This window comes from Neoarius graeffei, chromosome 25, assembly GCF_027579695.1.
Source record: "Neoarius graeffei isolate fNeoGra1 chromosome 25, fNeoGra1.pri, whole genome shotgun sequence".
NCBI lineage: Eukaryota > Metazoa > Chordata > Actinopteri > Siluriformes > Ariidae > Neoarius > Neoarius graeffei.
In genome coordinates, this window is record NC_083593.1 from 25,440,612 (window position 1) to 25,462,543 (window position 21,932).

Consider the following 21,932-nt stretch of genomic DNA (forward strand, 5'->3'; position numbering starts at 1 on the left):
TATGTATGTATGTACTTGCATAGATGTGTACTTGGTCTTCCAATATGGCGCCTAACAAAATCTCGCGGCGCGGTGACGTCATGCGGTAGCCCTCTATAGGGCCTGACTAGCCTTTGGTAACACACTAAACGAATTATCTTTCATTTTTGGCACTTTTTCTGTTTGTGTAGATGGGAAGACATACTGAGAATCCAAATCGCCAACATTTGAAATAATAATTGTTTTGAATTATTTCTTGTCTTATTTAATGAAGGTTGTAATAGAATTAGCCTACAGTTGGCTTAAGCTGGATGAGACAGAGACATAATTTTATAGCCATTTGTTAAACAGCTGACAGGGAACGTAATTAACCGTTCCGGGAACGAAATTTTTTTGTTCTAACCGGTTCGGGAACGTCTATTTAATGGTGGAACCCAAAACCGGAAACGTTAAAATTCTGTTTCTGTTCGGAACGAACCAATAGGAAAAAAATTCCGGTTCAAAGCCCTGCTTTGTGTCTGCCGCATCTTTCAGTTCTTTTAAATCAAGGCTGAATACTTTCTTCTTTGGCGCTGCCTTTTATTAAATCAAATTTGAGGCTTTTGATTAATTCCTTGCTCTGTACTGTAACTTTTATTCTTGTATTTTATCTGTCTTATTCTATTTAGCTTATTTTCTATTCTCTTATTTTTAAATTGTAATTGAATTTCTGTTTATAATGTGTTTCTTCCTCAGTCCATTCACCCCCAACACACTACAATGTTATTGTCATTTTCATGCCACAACTTATAAATTTATCTTGTGCCTGTTGTCATAAGGAAAAACAAACTACTGTGATAATCTAAAATACTTAACGGTACTTATGAAACAAGATTTTCTTTCAGCGCAACCACAATGCATGATGGTATCTATTGCTTGGTTAGTGAACATCGGTTGTACACTACTTTTTACAACGCATTGTGGGTTACTATGAGTCCACTATATAGGGTGCAATAATTCTCACTATACATTCGGACAGCACTACAAAATGGTAAACTCACTATATAGTGAGTGATTTCAGACACAGGATGAGTCTTTTGTGCATACTCCATTTATACCCAATCATAATACCCTCACCAGTTACCAATTAAGAAGAGAGTACTCTTCTTCGTGTTCTCACAGAAGGCGGTCGCATTTCTCTGCCTCTCCCTTCCCTCATCTTTCCTGCTTCTGCTGTCGTGTCTGTCTATTGTCTATACTTTTGATCAGGGCTTTGAACCAGAATTTTTTTCCTATTGGTTCGTTCCGAACAGAAACGGAATTTTAACGTTTCCGGTTTTGGGTTCCACCATTAAATAGACGTTCCCGAACCGGTTAGAACAAAAAAATTTCGTTCCCGGAACGGTTAATTACGTTCCCTGTCAGCTGTTTAACAAATGGCTATAAAATTATGTCTCTGTCTCATCCAGCTTAAGCCAACTGTAGGCTAATTCTATTACAACCTTCATTAAATAAGACAAGAAATAATTCAAAACAATTATTATTTCAAATGTTGGCGATTTGGATTCTCAGTATGTCTTCCCATCTACACAAACAGAAAAAGTGCCAAAAATGAAAGATAATTCGTTTAGTGTTACCAAAGGCTAGTCAGGCCCTATAGAGGGCTACCGCATGACGTCACCGCGCCGCGAGATTTTGTTAGGCGCCATATTGGAAGACCAAGTACACATCTATGCAAGTACATACATACATAAAACAAACTACACCTGAAATGTAGCCAGGGCCGGTTCTGCCCTAATCTGGACCCGGGTGCAACATCGCGCAACCCCCCCCAAAAAAAACACCAGTCTAAATCAGGACAACCATCACATAACTATAACTAAAAACATTTTATATTAGGGTTGGGCGGTATTACGGTAAGAAGGTATCCCGAGGTATCCAAAAGTACCAACGGTATCGGTCTCATTACCGTCATTTTAAAAAAATATATAATATCTAAATAAATATGGAGTACATGAGGTCATAATATAAAATAATAAATTGAAGATCATCCCGAATAACTGTGTGATCGTATTTTCACTAATTCTATCAATTTCCTAAAGAAGTTTTCATCGCGTGCAGGGTTGTTTATGTCGTTACCATGGCAACCCTGCGCGACATTTTGGAGTCTGACAGAAAGCTTTATTTCCCGATCCCGTCTCTCTCTCCCCCGCTCATTTCCTGTCTCTCTATACTGTCCTATCTTAAAAAAAAAAAAAAAGAGACTGAGACCGCGGTTGAAAGATGGCAAGTCAAGATAACGAGTTAGTGGCAAAAAAAAAAAAAATACAACATCGGCAGTGTGGCAGTATTTTGGTTTCAAACCAAACGAAAAGGGAGAGCCAGCAAACACAGATGAAGCTGTGTGTAAAGTATGTAAGAAGACGGTCACGGCGTGAGAGGGGAACACCTCCAATCTGAGTGTTTTGAGTAGGTTACATGAGTAACAACAAGGTAAAATAATATAACGTATGACATTTGGGATGTGGGTAATAAACGTTTGAAATGTCATCTACTGAAGAAACGGAAGAAAACATCGTAGCGTAAACTGTTCGGTTTCTGGTGGGAATTAGCAATGCGCTTGCTATCTTTGTTGGGTGTGTTAAACCGTATGGATTTAAGTGGAATAATTGTAAGGAGTTATGTGATCAAGACAACGTTTTAAGCAAGGTAAGGCCATTTGATTATTAATTTCCCCGCCATGGCATGACGTGGGCCCATATGATTTTGCCTTGTGCAGCTATCACGCATTTGAATTAGGTTCGCCTCATTTGCGCTGAAGAATATGGTTTATCGCGCAGTCTAAACGGACTTGGGTGTTTGTTGATTCTTTTTCTTTTTTTTATTTCCCATGCTTGAAAGGGTATGATCCTGCTCATCGTGTACTTTTTTTGATGGAGTAGGTGAAATAGTGCTGCAAACGGCGTTTCAACGCAGACGTGTGTAAACGACAGTTGAATGCTATTTTCAAGATGAAGGAAGAGTTGCGTGATGCTTTGAAATATCTCTTAATCCATTCATCAATGCACAAAATTCGCTTTGCTGCTTAATCCATACCACAATGCACACAATTCGCTATGCTGCTTTTAAATAGTACATTTGAGGCATAGGCGCACGTTACACAGTAGGCCGAAACAAAATATTTTTTTCTCGGTAATACCGTATACCCCGGGAAAACACAGAGACGGTTTAAAGGTATCAAAATTTGGATACCGCCCAACCCTATTTTATATCAACTATTTTAACTAAATGGGCTATAATAAATAAGCCTGCAGGCAGCCACGGTGGGCTGCCTCAGAAAAGTAACCATTTGTCCTACCTTAAAACTCGTTTTGCATTTTCTGCCTCCTTTTTTGTATTTTCGACCCTCCGTTTATTTTCTTTCCTTTTCTGAAAACCCGATTTGTGTCCAGACATTTTGTTCTGCTACCAACGAACTAACTCGTCAGGTCTCGTCTCTCGAGCCCGCGATGATTCCCGTGGGAAGGGCAACAATTGATACATTTTTACAAACAGCCAGTAGGGAGGTTGCATCGTTCAGGCTCTTCTTTGCTCAGACACTCAGTAATGGAGACATGATAGTAGTCCACCTTCCCGCTCTCTCCATTCAATCAGCGAACGTCACACAGGAAGTGAACCCCAGCGGGTCATAGAAACTTGCGCAGGAGAAGAATGACTATTTGTAGGCTACAGAAACTTTGACGAACGAAATAAAAACCGGTATTAACCGGTTACCATTATTTTTAATAAGCGTTTCTGTTCCGGAACATAAAAAATAATAAAGTTTCTGGTTTCGTTTCTGTTCCATGTGAAATAGAAAAAGTTCCCGGTTTTCGTTTTCGTTCCTTGAACCGGTTCAAAGCCCTGCTTTTGATAGACTCTCTCCGCACTGTTCTCCAAACTAAAAATCATGGAATTGATAAACTGGTCTCTTCATGCAATTGACACAATCTTCTCGACGAGAAGCCTGGGTTCGGGGGAACCAGCCTGTCCTGCTGGAACGTTCGCAGCTGGCTATACGATGGATGCGTGGCGGGTCGTGTGCCTGGCGGTTCTTTCTGTGGAGGACATTGAAGACATCTACCGATTCGGAACCATGATTACAGAACTTTTGCTGATTGGATTAGACATTGCCCTGGTTTATCGAGGAAATCAGAAAACGGTGACAGCTGTCCAAAGTCCCATAAAGCTGCCCGACATGATTGAAGTGGTGGGCAGAGCTGTCGGCACTCAGACTGTGGCTATCAGAACTTGAACCGCAACATGGATAACATCGTGGAGAAGCTTTTGGCTTTGTAAAGGGAATGGATCGATTCAGAGACCAGAATAGACAAACAGAGTAGTCGTGTAAAGGAATGTGTCTACTCGCCCCAAGACCAAATAATCCCAATCTTATCTGCTTTCGGCTCCCTCGGACAGCACTGGCCTTGGCCAAGGCCGTTGCTGGAACAACAACTCCCCCCCCGAAGATCACTGCTATTAGACTCTCTCGTACTCCTTTCCCCACTTCCCACGGTCGCCACTTTTACCCCCAGTGTGACAAGTGGATAAGCGCTGTCTTTGGCTGCAGGACCGGACTACTTGTTTGCGCTGGGTTACCTATACCTCTGCCCCTCCCCCCTTACCCCCTCCCATGATCGCCCCCTCCCTCACCCCCTTCCCCCTCGTGTCCCGAGTCATGTGTAAAGTGTACGGTGTTATTTTTGTGCTTATGTGCTGAGGTGTTTTTTTTTTTTAAATGTTCCCACACTGTACTCCCCACACGAGCATAGTGTGGGGCTTGCTTTTTTTTCCTCCCCTCCCCTCATGTTACTCTGTATTTTTCATCCCTGTCTTCCTGTCCTGTCTACGCCCCGTGTCAATTGTATGCGTCCATGTGTGCGTGTATGTACGGACAGGTTGACGGCTAATTTCGCTGGTACTTGTGACAAAGGGTTAATTCATTCATTCACCTGCTTATTGTGGAATCTTTCAAAATGGTGTTATTTGAATATCCTATAAAATTTTCCAGCCTTATTTTGCCTCTGTCCCAACATTTTTTTTTTGAGTATGTTGCAGGCATCAAATTCTAACTTTGTCTATATTTCCAAAATACAATTAAATTGGTCAGTAAAACTACTGAAAATCTTTTCTTTGTACTTTTGTCAGTTAAATAGAGGCTCACATGAATTAACAAGTCACAGATTTTTGTTTTTATTGCATTTTGGAAAATATCCCAACTTTTCTGAAAATGGGGTTTATATTTAGAGCAGTCAAAAGATCAAAACTAACTTTTTCTGGTTTCTAGACTGCTTTACAAGGGCACATTTTAGGCAGTCTTCCTAAGTAACTTAAGATATCTAGTGAGCTTAATGACTGGCTAGATCACTGATTCCGCTTATCAAAAGTCAGATAACTCTTCATAAAGAAAACGACTGGCTAAACATTTCACCAAAATAACAAATCAGAAGTGTTGGCGGTATAAATACAACGTGCAGTTAAATGATTTCATTGCGACTCTTGCGCATCTTTTTGATGTAGGAACCAAAGCCATGGACATTTTCTCCTTCAGGTTAACGTTTTGAGGAACTCCGTGTTGGCATCATCTCTCAGTCAAAAGGTATCAGACAGGGTTGAGACCGAGCGAGAGCCACAGATCTAGGACAATTTCCTTGTGCAACTTTTGGAAGACAAAGGGGGGGACTGCTCCCCCTTTATAGTGTGCATGCGCCAGCTCACGTGCAGCCTGCAACAAATGCTCCTGATCCTTTTTCTCCATTTTTCCTACTTGTCTTATCTTCATTTTTTTTTGCTATTTTTTTCTCCATTACCATAACACTGTAATCAAGCCAATATGAGGGTTGCAAGAGTTTGTGTTTTTGCTCGCAGTTGCAAAACTTTTTTTCAGTGCAGCCACGCAACAACTCCACGTCGCCCGCATTGTTTACACCAGGGATCAGCTGATCGAACTGAAGCCGGACACTCTAGCGACAAGACCGGAAGAGATCCCTGCAGTAATTTGGCGGAAAACACAGAGGATGCAGAGGAAATAAGAAGCTACGGAGAAAGAGGGTGGCTGAGACAACAGAAGCTTATTCAAAAATCTTATAAGCCGTGTCTCCCCTCCATCATGGGGAACGTGAGGTCCCTCGGGAATAAAGTGGATGAGCTGACGGCACTGGCCCAGAGTCAGACGGAGTATCGGGAGTGCAGTTTAAAGTGCTTTGTGAAGACATGGCTGCACCGGGATGTTCCCTACAGCAACCCTACAATCAAGGGCTTCCACACAGCGCGTGCCGACAGAGACTGCACCAGGAGTGGTAAGCGCAAAGGGGGAGGGCTTGCCATTCTTGTGAACAACCGGTGGTGTAACCCAGCTCACATCACCGTGAAGGAGCGCATCTGCAGCCCAGATGTTGAACTGTGTGCTATTGGACTTCATCCATATTATCTGCCCAGGGAGTTTTTTAATGTTATCATGGTGGCTGTTCATGTTCCCCCTTCTGCAAACCCGAATACTGCTTGTGACGCTATTCACTCTGCAATAGCCCAGCTACAGATTCAACACCCAAGTGCATTCATTGCTATCTGCTACATCCTTCAACATCAAGTTTGGTTGTGCTGCTCGGCTGTGCACCGCATCTGCATGCTCCGTTTGTGTTGTCCATCTCTCCATCTCAGGTGACTTTAAAAATCATGTTAATTTGGACAAAACACTTTCCGCTTTCACCCAATTTGTGAACTGTCCTACCAGAGAGGGAACAACAACAGACCTGCTGTATGCTAATGTTAAAGAGGCTTACAGCTCTTCCCCCCTCCCCCCCACTGGGCAGGTCAGACCAGAACCTGATTTACCTCTCCCCCTGCTATGTGCCTCTGGTGAAGAGACTACCCACCACATCAAAGATAGTGAGGAGATGGACAGACAAGGCCAACGAGATACTGCAGGGATGCTTCGAGGTAACAGACTGGCAGACACTGTGTGAGCCCCATGGAGACAACATTGATGGGCTCACAGAGTGTATCACGGGATACATCAACTTTTGTGTGGACACCATTGTCCCAGCTAGGACTGTCAGCTGTTACCCCAAAAACAAGCCATGGGTAACGAATGACATCAGAGCCCTCTTAAATGAGAAGAGGGCTTTCAGAGCCAGCAACAAGGAGGATGTGCGAGGAGTACAGCGTGAACTGACAGCAACGATCAGGGAGGCCAAGGAAAAGTACAGGAGAAAGTTGGAGTGGAAACTCCAACAGAACAACAACATGAGGGAGGTGTGGAGTGGAATGAAGACCATCACTGGTTACAAGACAACCATCAGTGAAGGAGTGGATGGCAATGTGGAAAGGGCGAATGAGCTGAATCTCTACTTCAACAGATTCGATGGTGTGACCCCAACCCACCACCACCACTCTTCTGTGGGATGGCTACAACCACACACTTCACATTCTCTCCCCTGCCCCACCTCTTCTTGCCCAACCTCATCCCCATTTCAGGACCTCGCTCGCACCTCCTCAACAGACCCGCTGGCTGAGCACACACCCCCAAGAAACACCTTCATCCCTCCCCCACCCATCACCTCCACACCGATCATGAGCGAGGAGCAAGTGAGAAGACAGCTGAAGAGACTCCATGCAGGAAAATCAGCAGGCCTGGATGGTGTCAGCCCCAGGGCCCTGAAGATCTGTGCCCTCCAGCTAAGTGGAGTACTTCAGCACATCTTCAACATGAGCCTGGGTCTTCAGAGGGTCCCCGTGCTGTGGAAGATGTCATGCCTCATCCCTGTACCAAAGAAGCTGCGTCCCAGTCAGGGCTCGAAATTCGCGGTGGTCCGGTCGCCCAAGGCGACTTAATTTGTCATTTGGCGGGTAATTCCTCTCACTAGCCAGCCCGGCTGGCTAGTTGAAAATAAAAAATATATATATGAAGCGAAGATTCAGACACACCGTCAACTAAAGCCGCCACATATTAAGCGTGTGCCGTGTCTGTGTTAATCGATGTGTTTATCGGCAGGACGGAAACTACTGAAGAATTCCGAATCATATCGTGTACGAGTCAGGCTGTCGGTTTTTTCACTACTGCACCTGCATATAACGCATCTCGTTGAATATCGCAGTAATCACGTGTAGTATTGGACCAGGTGGGTGGAGCACAGAAGCACGGCAGGCCAGAAATGAGTTCTCAATGAACCATTTATTGCTAGCTTTTCAGCCTTTTATCACTTCCCAGCCGCGTGTGCGCACACGTGTTCTGGTTGGGGAGAGAGCGCTCCCTTTCTCTGTTTTCCTCTCCTTTTAAAGGGCGTGGTCACTGGGGAAGATACACAAACACAGGTTAATCCCCATCAGGTGCAATGATTCCGTAGGTGTGAATGGTTGTCTACGTGTCAGCCCTGTGATGACCTGGCGACTTGTCCAGGGTGTACCCTGCCTTTCGCCCGTAGTCAGCTGGGATAGGCTCCAGCTTGCCTGCAACCCTGTAGAAGGATAAAGCGGCTAGAGATAATGAGATGAGATATTATGGTGCTCTGTGTTGTTCTCGGTTATGTATTTAACAATGGTATCAAAATACTCGGGTCTTGAAATAAATGCACATTAGTCATGAACAATGGTAACTACTCTCTTTTGCGTTATTTTTGACAGAAGTAAAATTCATACATGAACAAATTTTGGCTAGTTGATTTTCTGTTTGGCTAGTTACTTTGGAAAGTAACTAGTCCGGCTGACTGGTGAAAAAAAAAAAAAAAAAAAATGTATGAATTCCTAGGCCTGCCAGTGACCTCAAAGACTACAAGCCCGTGGCATTGACGTCATACATCATGAAGACCCTTGACAGACTCATCCTGAAGACCCTTGACAGACTCATCCTGGAGCAGATCCAGCCTATGGTCCAATCACTTCTTGACCCCCTTCAGTTCGCCTACCAGCCCTGTCTTGGAGTAGAGGACACAATCATCTACCTGCTCAACAAAGTCTATGGCCACCTGGACAAGCCAGCCAGCACTGTGAGGATCATGTTTTTTTTATTTCTCCAGTGCTTTTGACACCATCCGGCCAGCTCTGCTGGGTGAGAAGTTGACAGCGATGCAGGTGGATGCCCCACTGGTGTCCTGGATTGTGGATTATTTGACTGGCAGACCACAGTACGTGTGCTTGCAGTGCTGTGTGTCAGACAGAGTGATCAGCAACACTGGGGCTCCGCAAGGGACTGTCCTTTCCTTTTCACTCTCTACACCACTGATTTCAACTACTGCACGGAGACCTGCCACCTCCAGAAATTTTCTGATGACTCTGCAGTGGTTGGACATATTACCGGTGGTGATGAGAGTGAGTACAGGATGGTGGTGGACAACTTTGTCATGTTGAGCAGGAAGAACCACCTACCGTATAGCTCAACGTGACGAAGACGAAAGAACTGGTGGTTGATCTGAAAAGAATCAGGGCTCCAGTGAACCCTGTGATCCAAGTGATCCAAGGGGTCAGTGTGGATGTGGTGGAGGAATACAAGTACCTGGGGGTGTACCTGGATAATAAACTGGACTGGTCCAAAAACATGGACACTGTATACAAAAAGGGCCAGAGCCGTCTCTATTTTCTGAGATGCCTGAGGTCCTTCAACATCTGCCGAACGATGCTGAGGATGTTCTATGAGTCTGTGGTGGCCAGTGCCATCCTGTACGCTGTCATCTGCTGGGGCAGCAGCTTGAAGGTGAAGGACACTAACAGACTCAATAAGATCATCAGGAAGGCTGGCCTGTAGGCGTGGAACTGGACACTCTGACAGTGGTGTTGGAGAAGAGGACACTGTCCAGAATAAAAAATCTTAGACTGTCCTTCCCACCCTCTACATGAGGAGCTGATCAGCCACAGAAGCACATTCAGTAAACGGCTGATTCTTCCACGCTGCACAACTGAGAGACACAGGAAATCATTCCTACCTGTTGCAGTCAAGCTGTAAATAATGACTAGTGTTTGGTGAAATCTGTGGACCTTTTCATTAACTTCAATGGAGTGCATGGTCGTTCTGGTCTTTTTTTTTTAATAATCTTTATTGAAAATAACAGCAACAAAATGCAAACGCAGTTATTAATACACACACACAACAAACCAAGAGCCAGAGGGAGTTTTCAAATAAAGACATTAAAAAATGAGCACAAATGAAAAGTTTTAGCAGCTTTCTTGTTTTAAGAGTCAGAGATTATATTTATATACTGTTCAGTTTCCTTTTTGAAGGCTATAAATGAAGGTTTTGAATGACTAAACTTGGCTTTATGAATGGTATAAATATATCTCTGGACCTCATATTGCCCTCAGTGGGTCATGTATGCTTCTCTGTCACATCCAAGAACAATAATCACAATATTCACGCATTATTCCAGGCAGATATCACCACTATCCCTTCTGTGGTTCAGTACTGGACTGGTCTTATTGATGACCTGAACTGGAGCAGTGTGCGGAACCTCCCATACAGATACCTCCTTACAAACAAAGTAAGGGGTGTGTCTTTCAAACTGATTCATAGATACTATCCTGCCAAGCATTACATGTTTAAGTTTAAGAGAGACATTTGTGTGGACTGTTCATTGTGTGAGACGGACCCAGAAACAATAGACCCCTTCGCAGTAAACGTCATTCATACGTAAGAGGAAATTGCGCGCGCAGCCTGGACCCAAAAAAGACTCAGAAATGCCTAGTTGTTGTGTTTTCGGGTGTCAGAATCGTAGCAGTGATGGGGTTAAAATGTTCAGAATTCCAGCAGGATCTCACCCATTCCAAAAAAATCGCCGACGTCTATGACTACAAGCCATCAAACGTGTAGACTGGGATGAAAGCACTATCAAAAATGCACGGGTTTGCAGCGCCCACTTCATCATAGGTAAGATCAGGCTATTTATTAAATCTTTCTTTTTTATTCTTTCTAGTCTTCGTTTATTGATGTAGCAAAATACTTTGGTAACATTTGTCTGATTAGCTGGGTCATAGTTACACAATGTAATGAATATTGTTAGCATGTTAACTTAGCTTTGCATGCAATTTTGTTTGAGAGGTCTCGTTTGACTCAAGCAGTCCAGATTTTGTGCCATCATTATTTGTGTATGCCAAAAATCAAAATTTTAAAGCAAGGATGGAAAGGTAAAAATTGTGTGCCCTCACTCTAAATGCCAACTTACGCTGACTGCTCTAACCTAGCTCCCGCCCCGTTCAGTTTCATTTCTGGTCTCTGCCTCTCGCTTTTTACGCAGCTCTGATTTCTCTTAGCTGCACTCTTTACACCATCATTCCTTTCATGCCATTACCTCCTGCAAATTGCTGTTTAGTGTTGGTATTTGCTGTTGTAGCTAAAGCCACATTGCCATCACATCACTGGCATAATTTGATTAAAACAAAATGAATATGAATGTCCAATTGTTAACCAAGTTGTACATGCCTGCACATAATCATATGCGTCTAAAGACTTGTAGGCACGAAGTTTTTCGTGGGTGTACACTGAAGTCTTGTCAATAAGGTACGAGTATATATCTGGCCATTGTATACCAGGGAACTTACTAACATCGTCCGTCCACTCTTTAATTAAATACGGATCCGGTAGGCGATGTCCACTTGTTAGAGTTAACTTATTTATGTAGCATTCTCGATCTTGTAACGACAACTGTTTGGCATAATCTGACAGCAAATAATGCCGGTCTATGGGCAGCGCCATTGTTTCTGGGTCCAGGCTGCGCGCGCATCCTGGCAACGGTCGGTTTGTTTACAAACATGCGAAGGGGTCTATAACGCACCTGTTCTGGGCCCTGTACTACGAAGCGGGTTTTCTGGCTTACCAGGGTAACTTCGAGAGTAACTTGATCACGTGCAGCGTAACTTCCCGATTAACCCATACTACGAAAGTTGGCTATGTTCAAACCGAGGTATGCTGCCATGGCAACTTACGCTGCATCTCAAACCTGCTCGTCTCAGGTTATGTTCTTGGTTAACCCGAGGTTTCCGATTAACCACACCCTTTTTAAACACCACCTCTCCACTGACATTTCCTCTAGAGACAATGCCAGCGTACCTGGATGACCCGTGCGATATCGGAGCGCAGATTAGAGATGGGATTTGTAGCTCTTTGATGGGATCCGCATCTTTGTGATCCGTTCTTTGAAAAGAGCCGTTCAAAAGACTGGCTCATTTGGCTCTTTTTAAATATTTATTCAGTTTTAAGAAGACAGCGTCTAAAGAAGCCAGATCCCTCTGCTTAGACAGTGACATCAATATTTCTGGACATACCTTTTATATAAAGCAACCTAGACTTACATTATTGTAACCCCTAAACGCTCATAAATAACCATTAAAAAACAATGAGGGCTTCAATGAATGTCCATGCAGAACGGCTTTTCTGTAAAAAAAAAAAAAAGAACCCACTCAAGAACATAGTTACCAAGAACGCAAGAATATTTTATAAAAAACACTTGTTTTACAAAAATATTTAAGTCCGAGATACAAAATAGATACAACTACAATAAATATAACAAGAACTAGTTATCACACAAGAACATTTTAATAGAAAAAAAAACTTTCTATATTAAAAATATTGAAATTGTAACAAAAATAGATACAACTAAACAGTCAGATAAATAGATAAAGTTATAACAAGAACACAAGATTATTTTAATAGGAAAAAAACTATTAATGCAAAAAATATATTAGAAAAATAGATACAACTAGACAAACAGATAAATAAATAAAATACACAAAAATAGAATAAACAAAATGACGATAGAATAAATTAAATGAACGTCCGTGCAAAGTAGTTTTCCCACAATATTATCATTAATATCACACAACATTATAAACTATATACAAAACAATTTGAACTATTAGGCAAACAGATAAAACTTGAATAAATAAAAGGCAAATGAATGCTTGCTTGCACGCGCGCGCACACACCATTATGAATGATATTTCATTTTCACCTGTTGCCAGGTGCGTTTGGCACTGCTGTTGCCTCTGAAATGTTCACAGGACATACACCAACTTAGTCAAAGGGACTGAACAGTCAGTCATCCTAATTCATGTGACTCTGTGCACATATCAGCTTAAGTAGGCTACTCCATGAATTTACCATACCAAATTTTATTCAGGATTTTTCGGACATTAAACAAGCTATATATGACCGGGGCCACGTCGAAGGACCATTTTCTGTGACTTGTGATTGATCATGAAGCTTTCTGTTCTGGAACATGTAGAAGGGAGAATGTACTTGCGCATTTACCCGATCGGCAATTCGTTGCCAACATGCTTGCCGCTCCTTATTGGCAGCCGCTGTGTGAGATTTTGCTCTTAAATGTTGTTTTGAACTCCTCGTAGCTTTGCATTATGACAGCGCATTCTTCCTCCGTGAAGTACGGCGACCGTGCCATTGTGAACAGTGGTGATTTGCGCTGATAACCTCCCCTTTAACGTGAACGCGCATTAACCCTGATTAGGTTAAATCAGGTTCAACAAATCAACTTCATAACTGGCGTCGTAGTACCGTTTAACCCCAAACAAGATAACCAGGTTTTGTCAACCCCGGTTTAGCGGGGGAACCCTGGGTTACTTCTGGGTAGGTTAACCTCCGTTCATAGTACAGGGCCCTGGCAGCGTCCCTTTACCATCACATTCTGGACAGAAATAACCTGGTACATTACAGCTAAGTTGACTAATTTTTCTCTGTGTTGGAAATATGTACTGTATGGTTTCCATAACAACAAAAGCAAAAAACAGAGTTTTTATATATATATATATATATATATATATATATATATATATGGCGGCACGGTGGTGTAGTGGTTAGCGCTGTCGCCTCACAGCAAGAAGGTCCTGGGTTCGAGCCCCGGGGCCGGCGAGGGCCTTTCTGTGTGGAGTTTGCATGTTCTCCCCGTGTCCGCGTGGGTTTCCTCCGGGTGCTCCGGTTTCCCCCACAGTCCAAAGACATGCAGGTTAGGTTAACTGGTGACTCTAAATTGACCGTAGGTGTGAATGTGAGTGTGAATGGTTGTCTGTGTCTATGTGTCAGCCCTGTGATGACCTGGCGACTTGTCCAGGGTGTACCCCGCCTTTCGCCCATAGTCAGCTGGGATAGGCTCCAGCTTGCCTGCGACCCTGTAGAAGGATAAAGCGGCTAGAGATAATGAGATGAGATGAGATATATATATATATATATATATATAAAATCATTTTAGGAAACTACCATTCATAAAGCCAAGTTTAGTCATTCAAAACCTTCATTTAAAGCCTTCAAAAAGGAAACTGAATAGTATATAAATATAATCTCTGACTCTTAAAACAAGAAAGCTGCTAAAACTTTTCATTTGTGCTCATTTTTTTAATGTCTTTATTTGAAAACTCCCTCTGGCTCTTGGTTTGTTTTGTGTGTGTGTGTGTGTATATTAATAACTGCGTTTGTATTTTGTTGCTGTTATTTTCAATAAAGATTATTTTAAAAAAAAAAGACCAGAACGACCATGCACTCCATTAAAGTTAATGAAAAGGTCCACAGATTTCACCAAACACTAGTCATCATTTATATCTGGGATGGTTAATGGTATTTTTCAGGATTTTTGCTATATCGTATATTATAAAAACAACGTCTTTGAAATGCAGCACACAACGTAGAATAAGAATTTTTCTTTCGTGTACATTTCAACTATTTTTTTTAATAACCCGAGCTAAATGTGTGAATGCATGATGAATAATCAAACGCTGAGCCTATTCACTTCCTGGTGCCGGACAGAAAATTGCCAGAAAACTTAACTTACTTACCACTAACTTCTTCAAACAAAGATCTTTAAAAAAAAAAAACAATAATACCTTTTAAAAATACAAATCCGTTTTAAAAAGCCATCTAACGTCGGAGAGATTTTTATTTTTTTTTTGGTGGTTAGTAAACAACACTTAGAACACTACCGCCACCTTCTGAAAAGGAGTGGTGTTGAGCTGCTTCTTTCGGTTTTAATGGCGGTTGGCAACCAACTAGAAAGGTGCATTACTGCCACCGACTGGGCTGGAGTGTGGAACAGGTAGACGTTGGAGGTACTGTATACGTAAAACAAGCAAACAAAAAAAAAGAAAAGAAAATAAAAACTATATTCTCTGGGCTACCCCAGTTTCTTTCAAAAACCTGAGAATAAAGTGGTAAATATGGCTAGATGTTTTACCTAACAGTCCTGGCAGGGTAAAATTACTGTGCTTAGCTGTTCTCAGGTATTGAAAGAGCGGATCCCTTTTTCCTTCATACTGTTTGCAGTGTAGCAGTATATGTTCCACTGTTTCTGACTGGCCACAGTAATCACAACCTCCTGTTTGATGTCTGCCTATCACCTTCAGTGAGTAATTCAGACCTGTATGACCTATTCTTAGGCGTGTAATGATGGATTCATCTCTTCTATTCCTTCCCTCTATTCTTCCTGTGCCAACCTCTTTTTGTATGCCGTATAGGTGTCTTCCTTTTTTGTTACAATCCCAATACTCCTGCCAGGTAGATTTGCAATACTTCTTGATGTAAACCTTTGCCTCAACCTTACTTATTGGGATCTGTATGTCAATGTCTTTATGTTGTAAGGTTTGCTTTGCTAGTTTGACCACCTGCTCATTCCCTTCCACACCAACATGGGCAGGTACCCACAGAAAAAGGACAGACATGCCCATTAATTCTAGCTTATACAGTAAAATATATATTTCATTAATGATGTCACTTCTGAATGATTTACTTGACTGAATACTTTGGAGTGCTGAATAGCTATCTGAGATTATTACAGGGTTAAGAAGACTATTTCCTTTGAGCCATTCTAGTGCCAACAGGATTGCAACCAGCTCAGTGGTATATACTGACATGTTGTCACTTATTCTTTTCTTGATACTCAGATCTTTTGATGGTATACATACTGCTGAGCCAACACAACCTTTCTTTGGGTCTTTTGAGCCATCCGTAAATATAAGTGTGCGGCATAAGTAATGCACATGAAAATAATTCTGTACCACATCCTCAATTGACATCTCTTTTGGTTTCTTTTTGATTTCTAGGTGAATGCCCAAATCTACTAATGGTAGGGGAAACAACCATGGCTGAATAGGAGACAAAGGGACAGTAGGGCAGTACTGCAGCTGGTGTAGCCCTATACTTTCTGCTTTGGCATCACCTATCCACCCAAAGCTTCTGAAGCTGGTTTTATTACGTTCCCAGCAATCTTTCAAAATTTCTTTTGTTGGATGTTCATCATTTTGGCCTTTAACATTAACCCAATATGTTAACATCAGTTGCACCCTTCTTAGGCTTAATGGCATTTCACCCATTTCCACCTGCAAGGATGGTACTGGGGAGGGCTTAAAGGATCTACTACAAATCCTCAGGGCCTGTGCTTGCAAGACGTCTAATATTTTAATATTTGATTCTGCTGCAGACATATATGCTACACAACCCTAATCAAAAACTGACCTCATACCGGTAAGCGCCCAGTATATATTTGTTAAGGATGCCCTGCTTGCTCCCCAGGTTTGCCCTGACAAACAACGCAGAATGTTATGTATCTTTTTACATTTGTTTTTCATTTTGTCCAAATGAACTTTCCATGTCAGTTTCTCATCAAACCATACCCCTAGAAATCTAACTGACTTGACTTGCTCCAGGTGATGACCATATCATTTTAGAGCCAGAGGAGTAGTTCTTTGTTTCCTTGAAAAGCAGATTACTTGTGTTTTAGAGACTGATAACCTAAAACCCCATTAATTTGCCCACTTTTCCACTTTAGTTATTTCTGCCTGCATTTTCTTTTTAACATGTGAGATATTATGGCCTCTAATCCAGAGAGCCCCATCATCCGCATATAAAGACTTCCCTACACTTTGCTCAATGCTTGAAAAGATATCATTGATCATAATATTAAATAATAATGGACTACACACACTACCTTGTGGTGTGCCATTCTCAACTGTATATATCTCAGAGTATTCTGTACCTACCTTTACCTGAATTTTCCTGTTGAATAAAAAGTCCAAAACCCAGTTATATACCTTCCCACTTAATACTAATGAATCTAATTTGATTAATAGACCCTCTTTCCAAAGCATGTCATAAGCTTTCTCTATATCAAAGAATACAGCTATTATTATCTCTTTATTAGTCTGTGTTTTCCTGATATCTGACTCTAAACACAATACTGAGTCCATTGTGTTACGACCTTTGCGGAACCCACTCTGATATGGAGAGAAAAGACCTTTACTTTCTAAATAATAGGTTACTCTTTCAGTCACTATTCTTTCAATGATTTTACCTATTTGTGATGTTAGTGCAATTGGTCGATAACTACCAAGGTCAGAAAGATCTTTCCCTGGCTTCAGAACAGGCACTATGATTGCATGTTTCCAGGCTTCTAGAAGTTGCCCAGATTCCAAACAGGTTTGATTTTCATCCGATCGATCGGGAGGAGGTCGTGAGGTGGTAATCGCTTGTCATTACCCCATGTATACTACACGATCCGAGACGCACGATTGAGCCAAAACTCGGCCCGATCTCCAAAATAGTCGCACGAGTGAAAATCGTGTCAAAATCAGGCCAAAAATCGCACAGTGTATGCCCAGCATAACTGCTGTATACCCCTTAATAATAAAATCTAACTCTGGCTTTAACCATGTTTCTTGCACGCAAATTATGTTTGGTTTCTCTTTTAATCTATCTATATACCTTTTGAATTCTTGGCCATTTGCAATCAAGCTTCAAGTATTCCATTGTAAAATTATCAGTAACATTAGACTAATCATAGCTAGATGTAGCCTGAGAAGATTGACTAACATTATCTGTGCTTAGATTGTCTCTGACCATTTCCCATAGTAACCCCTTGATTCCTAGGTACTTCTCAGCTGATTTCACAATGATCTTAATTCTTTCAGTGCGACTCTTCGTCTAGGCTGAGCAGTTAATGATTTCTGCCATAAAGAGCACAAAATCATTCTTATTAATGACTAGACCTTCGCTTTCCAACCTATGACCCCCTTCACAGTTACTTGAGGACCTAGCATTATTGCCTTCCTTCTGTTTAGGTACGGTAATGGTATTGCTCTAGGGACTATCTTCACTGCTTCTGAGTAACTAATACCTTGGGTAGCTCTGACTTTCTGAACTTCTTTGGCTTGTTTACTGAACTCGCAGCCCTGATAAGCCGCGCTGTGCTCACCTCCACAGTTACAACACAGTTTGTAATCCTTATCACAATCGCCATACTCATGCTCTTCACCACATTTACTACATCTCAACTTAGCTTTGCATACAGCTGCTGTGTGACCAAATCTTTTAACAACAGAGTTGTAACAACAGAGTGGTGGCGGGATGTACAATTTAACCTCATCGCACATGTACCCAACAAACACCTTATCCGGCAAGTTCTCCTCATCAAATGCGATCATGACAGAGAGGCTGTCACAAAGTTCACCGTTCCTCTTTGTCCTAAGTCATTTAATTTCACTCACTTTTACATTCTTAATATTTTCTTTTAGTGCATCTGTAGTCACATTAGTTGGGATTCCAGTGATTACACCTCTAGTGAGTTTCTTATTAGCTTTAGTGCATTGCACTATCTTACCATTAACCTTCTCTACTTTTAGTGCCCTCTCATATTGTTCTGCATTTTTACAGAAAATTAGCAGTTGACCACCTCGCAGTACCTTTGCACTTCTTACCTCTCCTATTTCCTTATTTAGACTTTTCATAGGGGCGGCACGGCGGTGTAGTGGTTAGCACTGTCGCCTCACAGCAAGAAGGTCCTGGGTTCGAGCCCCGGGGCCGGCGAGGGCCTTTCTGTGTGGAGTTTGCATGTTCTCCCCGTGTCCGCGTGGGTTTCCTCCGGGTGCTCCGGTTTCCCCCACAGTCCAAAGACATGCAGGTTAGGTTAACTGGTGACTCTAAATTGACTGTAGGTGTGAATGTGAGTGTGAATGGTTGTCTGTGTCTATGTGTCAGCCCTGTGATGACCTGGTGACTTGTCCAGGGTGTACCCCGCCTTTCGCCCGTAGTCAGCTGGGATAGGCTCCAGCTTGCCTGCGACCCTGTAGAACAGGATAAAGCGGCTAGAGATAATGAGATGAGACTTTTCATAAGATGAATTGGATTCCATTCTCTGAAAGTGGCACCCTCCTGCACCAGTTTAACAAACATTTTATACTGTTCCCCTTCATACCTTCTTATTGAATCAGATCTAGAATCCTCACATTCAGATTTTTTCCTCTTTTTCTTTTTATTCCGATAATCCCATTCCTCGCTCTGTTGAGTCCTGGTCCCGCCAACCTCAAACTGCTCAGACTCTCCTGCCTCACTTCCTGTGCCGTCACTACCATCCTCCATCTCCTGGCCAGTCACAGCCCAGCTGTTGCCATCGCCACCACGTGTCTGGTGTTGATGTTGTGGTTGCATGTCTCTTCTTATTCTGCTTCTTCTTCTTTGGGTTTTTACAGCAGCTTGAATCCTGGGTGTTGCACTACTGTCATCTCCTGTATTGGAGTAGTTCTTCCATTGTCAGGGTTGTCAAGTTTTCATATTAGTCCTGTTTTACACTGAGCAAAAGTTTATTATTCTTAGGTTATTTGCCTTGGGTTAAGCTAGAAGACACTAGCCTGGGAAATACCATGCTGCTTTGCACAGTCGTTCTGATCTGAAAAGACAGCATGGAAACTATGGTCTAAAGGCTCACCTGAGTTAGGGAGCCAATCAGAGAGTGGTGACGCGTACTACTCGACAAACGGAAGCTTGTAATTTATTTGTGACTGTTTACGGATCACATTTAACATGGCGGCGAGCGATACAAACCAAACTTTCGATCAAGCTTTGTCTTGCACAAACGGCAGTAATCGTTCGGTGCCATTGTTTTCCTATTTTTGTTTTGCCTTCTCTTTCTCTTTCCTTCTCTTCTTCACCTCTTCGTCTTCTTCGTCGCTCTAACTACGTCACTGGGTACAACTGCCATGATTGGCCATGGGCTACGTATACGCCAAATGATAGACATTCGCAACGTCCAATAAACGGCCGTTGACAATCGTAAACCACACCTCCCCTACGAGAAATTCAATAGGCGGATTCCAGACCATATTTCACTTGTGATATGGTCTGGTGTTAACCAGACTAAAGGCCTCTGCATGCTCTTGCGACAAGGATTTCGCAGATAGCTTTTCGCAGACAGTTGTAATTTATTGTTGAGCGGGGGAATAGGCGTGCGCGATGTTATTCACCGGCACAACGCAAGGGGGCGCGAAGTCGCTAGGAGTAGTTGGTGGGTGTGGTTAGTGGAGTGTTTATCCTCCGGTTACTTATAATGACTAGAACTTTTTTTTTTTTTTATAATGACTAGAACTGGAGTCGTATAAATGTACGTACTTCCTCACTTCCTCAATTAACCGCTCTTCATGCTGCTCCATCTTCGCTCGTGTTTTTAAAAATGCCGGTCGTGAAAACAAAACAAACCGGGAAAGTAGGGAAGCGGAAGTGCGTGTACAGCGGGTAGAGTGGACCAATCAGAGCCCTCTTGTCTGCGGCGCTGTCTGCAAGGCTTCTGCGGTGGTCACAATTTTTGGGAGGTGCGCGCAGAGTGTCTGCGAAGGTGGGGGGGCTACGCAGACACTGTCTGTGACACCGTCTGCGAGGACTGGGTTGTCAGCATAAATTGGCCTTAAGAAGACACCATAGCGCCCTCTAAAATGTTAGATTCAAATTTATCGCTTTGGATGTCACATTGATCCTCCTGCACAGTATATAGTTTCACCTATCCATGTCAAATTTGGTAGGTGTGTGGAGGGTCCCGAACAGAACAAAATTGCCTATACATTGCATCAGCCATACTCAACAAGAAGTGAGATATTTTTGGTTTTGTGCGTATTGACTCGTGTTACATTTTAACGAAATCCTAGGTGGTTTGATCCAGGCCATATTTGGTATAGGTCATGTCAAGATGTTGCTGATGTTCAATTGCAAAGGGATTTGCAATATGTTGCAAGATGTTGAAATGGTGAAGCAATAAATATATACGTTGCGCAACGCAAACAGGAAGTGAGTCATAAATTCACCATGCATTGTTTATTATGCCTTAAACTTCACAGGTTATAGAACATCATGGTTCTGAAGATATGGACATGCCCAAAGACACCCTCTGGTATAGCACCACCATGTGGACATGGACAGAACAAGCTATGGTTGAGATGAAGTTGCTCGGATCAGCACAAGATTTGGTGTGACCGATACTCATGTGACCTGGGTTCACTTAGCTGTATTTGACTCTGCCCAACAGGAAGTCAGCCATTTTGGATGGAATGTGGAATTCTGAAATTTTCTCATGCTGTTTTGAGGGTAAAAACTTAGAAATTGTACACATGGGTACGATGGGTAAAAACTTAGAAATTATACACATATATTTGTAGTATAACAGAATTTGACTTATGAAAAATTAGTCTGGGTGGGCTTCATTAACTGAATAGTGCCACCTAGTTCAAAAATACAGATTTGACAACTTGGAAATTTTCAAAAACTCATGAAATTTGGCAGACACTTCAGACATGTGCACCGAAACTCAGCGATAGGGGCTTGACCCCAGGTGTGTCTGGGTGACTCCATAGCGCCCCCATTGAGACTCCTGCCTGGTATATAGTTTCACCTATCCATATCAAATTTGTTAGGTGTATGGAGTGCCCCGAGATGAACAAAATTGCCTATACGTTGCATCAGCCATATGCAACAGGAAGGGAGATATTTTTGGTTTTGTGCATTTTGACACATTTTAACGAACTCCTCCTCGGTGGTTTGTTGGATTCATGCCATATTTGGTGTACATCATGTCAAGATGTTGCTGGTTTTAAATTGTGAAGGGATTTGCGATATGTTGCAAGATGTTGAAATGGCAAACCAATAACTTTATAAGTTACGACATGCAAACAGGATGTTTGTCATAAATTCACCA

At 42.3% G+C, this 21,932-nt stretch overlaps 1 protein-coding gene across 14 annotated transcripts in view; it reads right to left on the reverse strand.

The window, feature by feature from the left end:
* The window catches only part of atg10 (ATG10 autophagy related 10 homolog (S. cerevisiae)), a 271,634-nt gene extending 256,698 nt beyond the window's left edge, over window positions 1–14,936 (reverse strand). For 7 of the 14 annotated variants that reach the window (XR_009651554.1, XM_060908811.1, XM_060908807.1 and 4 more), the window contains exon 1: window positions 14,764–14,934. The gene's annotated coding sequence lies outside the window, so the exon portion shown is untranslated. Of the gene's footprint in view, window positions 1–14,763 lie in introns of all 14 variants that reach the window. The other 7 variants (XM_060908815.1, XM_060908806.1, XM_060908802.1 and 4 more) reach the window with 4 other exon arrangements.
* Between the last annotated feature and the right edge of the window lie 6,996 nt (window positions 14,937–21,932).